Here is a 3902-nt window from a genome sequence, read left to right as displayed (position 1 = left end):
TAGCATCTTTCCTGCAGATGATAGAGAAATAACTACTTTTAAAACTGTTCTAAAAGCTACATTTTATTTACTGGCTATCCTTCATAATATCTTTAAATTTCACAATAGTAATGATTATTGTTCAATCTTAAAATATATTCTCATCAGTGACATTAATGTGATTTCTTTTCAGTAATAGATTTAGTTATCTGTAGAAGTATTACAGCGGCAAGGTGATGCATATCTTTAATTCTGGCACTTAGGAGCCTGAGGCAGCATGAGTTCAGAGTCACCCTGGGCTACCTGGTGAACTCAAGGCCAGCCTGAATTGCGTAGTGAGACCTGTCTCAAAAAACCCAGAAAACTGTAAAAGATACATATTCTTAATAATTTCCTACTGCTAGGAATTTATCTAGAAAGGTAATGTCAGCTTTGAGAATGCATTTATCAATGACATCCATTGCTTTATTAAATATAGTAAATAGCCAAGAAAAAAAAGATACTCAAATGATTAAGCATATTAAAATATATTCATGGATATATAGCTATAGAAAACACATCTAATCAATTCTTCCTTGCAACATTTAAGAATTTATGTTGGAAAAAATAATATATAGGAAATCATTAGTGATACATTTTGTTATTTATTTGTTTATTTATTTTGTGTATTTCGTACAGCATCTACAGGGTCTCACTACACAGATCGGATTCATAGTGATTCTCCTGTTTTCATCCTCCCAAGTGCTGGGATTACAGGCACGCTCCACCTCACCCAGTCTCAATTGCCATTTTAGCGCTTCTGAGAGCGGGGCCGGCACAACATGCAAGGGATCAAACCCTGGCCCCTGCATCTGCCTAAGCTTTAGTCTGCTGAGCCAGCCCAGTGGTACCTTTTTAAAAACAGGAGTAGGGCTCTTTCTGTGAGTGGCCTTAGGTGACCTGTGAAAATGGTTCACTACTCTCTTGACACAGAAAACCCCACAAAATCATGCAAATCAAGAGGCTCAAATCTTCGCGTTCACTTTAAGAATATGCATGAAAATGCCCAGGCCATCAAGGGTACGCATATCCGAAAGGCCACCAAGTATCTCAAGGATGTCACATTACAGAAGCAATGTGTGCCATTCCGGCGTTACAGTGGTGGAGTTGGTAGGTGTGCCCAGGCCAAACAGTGGGGCTGGACACAGGGTTGGTGGCCCAAAAAGAGTGCTGAATTTTTGCTGCACATGCTTAAAAATGCAGAGAGTAATACAGAACTTAAGGGTTTAGATGTAGATTCTCTGGTTATTGAACATATCCAGGTGAACAAAGCACCCAAGATGCGCCGCCGTACTTATAGAGCTCATGGCCGGATTAATCCATCCCTGAGCTCCCCCTGCCATATGGAGATGATCCTTACTGAAAAGGAGCAAATTGTTCCCAAACCAGAAGAGGGAGTTGCACAGAAGAAAAAGATATCCCAGAAGAAACTGAAGAAACAGAAACTTATGGCATGGGAATAAATTAAGCATAAAGTAAATGGAAATAAAATTAAAAAAAAAAAAACAACAGGAGTAGGATGTAAAACACCAGGCAACATGTGCTTTAAAATGTTAAGTGATAGCATTATAGGTGGCTTTAGTTTTCTTCTTGCTTGTTTCTTTTTCTATATTATAAATGAATGCTACCTTATTAAAGAAAAGTCTTGCTAATATTACATTTTACATTTTTTAAATCTATGTATCTATTTATTCATTTATTTGGTACTCAAATGAAGCTCAGACTCATAGTGACCCTCGTGCCTCAGCCTCCCCAACTCTGGGATTACAGACACACACCGCCATGCCAGTTTCTGTAGCTGGCACAGCATATCGGGGTAGGCATGGCATGCAGTACTGGGGACTGAACCCAGGTCTTTGCATTTGCTAGGTGAGTGCTTAGCTTAGACCACCGAGCTATCTCGCCAGCCCATATCTTACTTTTTTTTTGGTTTTTTTTTGGTGGAACCGGGGATTGAACTCAGACCCTTGCACTTGCCAGGCAAGTGCTTATTCTACTGAGCTATCTCCCTGGTTCCCATATCTTATATTTTAAATGTTAAAGCAAAAATAAAGCAGTGCTTATTTTGACTTTCATGTTAATAATACAGTCAAACAGGGCATGGTGGTGCATGTCTGTAATCCCGACACTCAGAAGGCTAAGGCAGGCGAGTCCTTGCAAGTTTGATACTGTCTTGAACTATAAAGTGAGCTCAAGGCCAGCCTGAACAGCATAGTGAGACCCTGCCTCAGACAGACAGACAGACAGACAGACAGACAGACAGACAGACACAAATACACACAGTCAATTTTAAAATGTTTAATTTTCTATCAATATAATAACCTGAAAATCTTCATTAGTTACAGTGAGCACTTGGAATCTTTTTTTTTTTTTTCTTTTTTTTTGGTCTTAAGATTTGATTCGCCTTTTGAAAATTACTTCCATTCTAATAGCAATAGCCTTTTTCCTCAGTGCTGGGAATTGAACCCAAGGCCTTCCTATTGAGTTACATCCTCTACCTCTTAAAATTTTTTATTGAGACATTGTCTTCTAAGTTCCTAAAAAGGTGGTAATTTAGCTTCAGCATCTAGTTTTGTTGTTTTATTCAACAAGTGATGCATACATTTGAAAAGTTCTCTTCAACTTTAAAAATAGATGTGCTCCTGTAATTTGTAATGACATGATGTCATTTTGTTATTTGTTGAACTAAACATAAAAACAGCAAAAGTTAAAAAAGATAAAAGACACTTAAAAAGCATAGAAGGTTGAGTTACATGTGATTATAGCAAATACCATTTAAAGTCTCCACTATATTTTATTTTGGGATTACAGTAGTCTGGGAGGCTGAGGCAGAAACATCTCAAGTTCAAGCCCAGCATGTGTAACTTGGTAATTTAGCAAGACCTTGTCACAAAATAAAGTCTCAGTTGTTGATCTGTTCAAATTTAATTAGTAATTAAAAATTAACAAATAGCAATAACAATTTGGCATTGAGCCTTTCATACCTTCTTACATTGCTCAAAGAATAAACAAACACCCAAGTGAAATTCTATCTGTGCAGTGTGGTCAAAGCTACAGTGAATGTTTATGTTTTAAAATAAAATCATTGTAGAGGAAGACACATTACCATTAATCTAGCTCAAAATTCTCTCACTTCAAACACACTTGTCCCATTTTTTGTTTGTTTGTTTTGGCAGAACTGGGGATTGAACTCAGGCCCTTGTGCTTGCCAGGCAAGCACTTATTCTACTGAGCCATCTCCCCAGCCCCTTATCCCATTGTTTTGCCACTTTCTGAAGCAGTCCTAGAAATCCTCTTTCATGAATATCTTTGGTTGAGCTATCATGGCTGCCTTGATATCCTGAATGGACTGAAATTATTTACCTTGCCCTGGCTTTTGGCTTTGGGGAGAGCCAGAAGTTGTACACAGGGCTAGACCAGATCAGTAAGGTGGATGAGGCTGCTCCTTAGTGTATTTCCCAGCCTGCCTTCCTTTGGATGTCACCCAGCAGCAGCCTTCACTGTATCTCTGATCACAACTCAGACTGGAAAGAGGATTTCCAGAATGGCCTCCGCAAGTGGCAAGAATGATGGGATAAGTGTGTTTCAAATGAGGGGAGTATTTTTAGGGAGAAATTTAAACATTTAGGGGCTGGGGATATAGCCCAGCAGTCTAAACTTAGCCTGACTGGCAAGTGTAAGGACCTGAGTTCAATTCCCGGTACCGCATGCCATGCCAGCCCTGAAACCTTGCACACCATGCAGCCATGGAAACAAGGCATAGTGGCGCTCACCTGTAATACCAGTGATGGGGAGGCTGACACAGGAGGACTGTAGAAGTCCAAGCTGCATAATAAGACCCTATACCAGAGAGAGACAGAGAGAGACAGAGAGAGACAGAGAGA

General features: G+C 39.4%; 1 protein-coding gene across 1 annotated transcript in view; it reads left to right on the top strand.

Annotated features, from left to right (window-relative positions):
• Nucleotides 1-3902, top strand: part of Kiaa1841 (KIAA1841 ortholog) — a 63509-nt gene that overhangs the window by 34672 nt on the left and 24935 nt on the right. The window lies entirely within an intron of this gene.

The sequence above is a fragment of the Octodon degus genome, unplaced genomic scaffold (genome assembly GCF_000260255.1).
Source record: "Octodon degus isolate 3935 unplaced genomic scaffold, OctDeg1.0 scaffold00078, whole genome shotgun sequence".
In the NCBI taxonomy this organism is placed as follows: Eukaryota; Metazoa; Chordata; class Mammalia; order Rodentia; family Octodontidae; genus Octodon; species Octodon degus.
The sequence above is the reverse complement of the archived record's forward strand: the minus strand, read 5'-3'. Positions and strand labels throughout refer to the sequence as shown.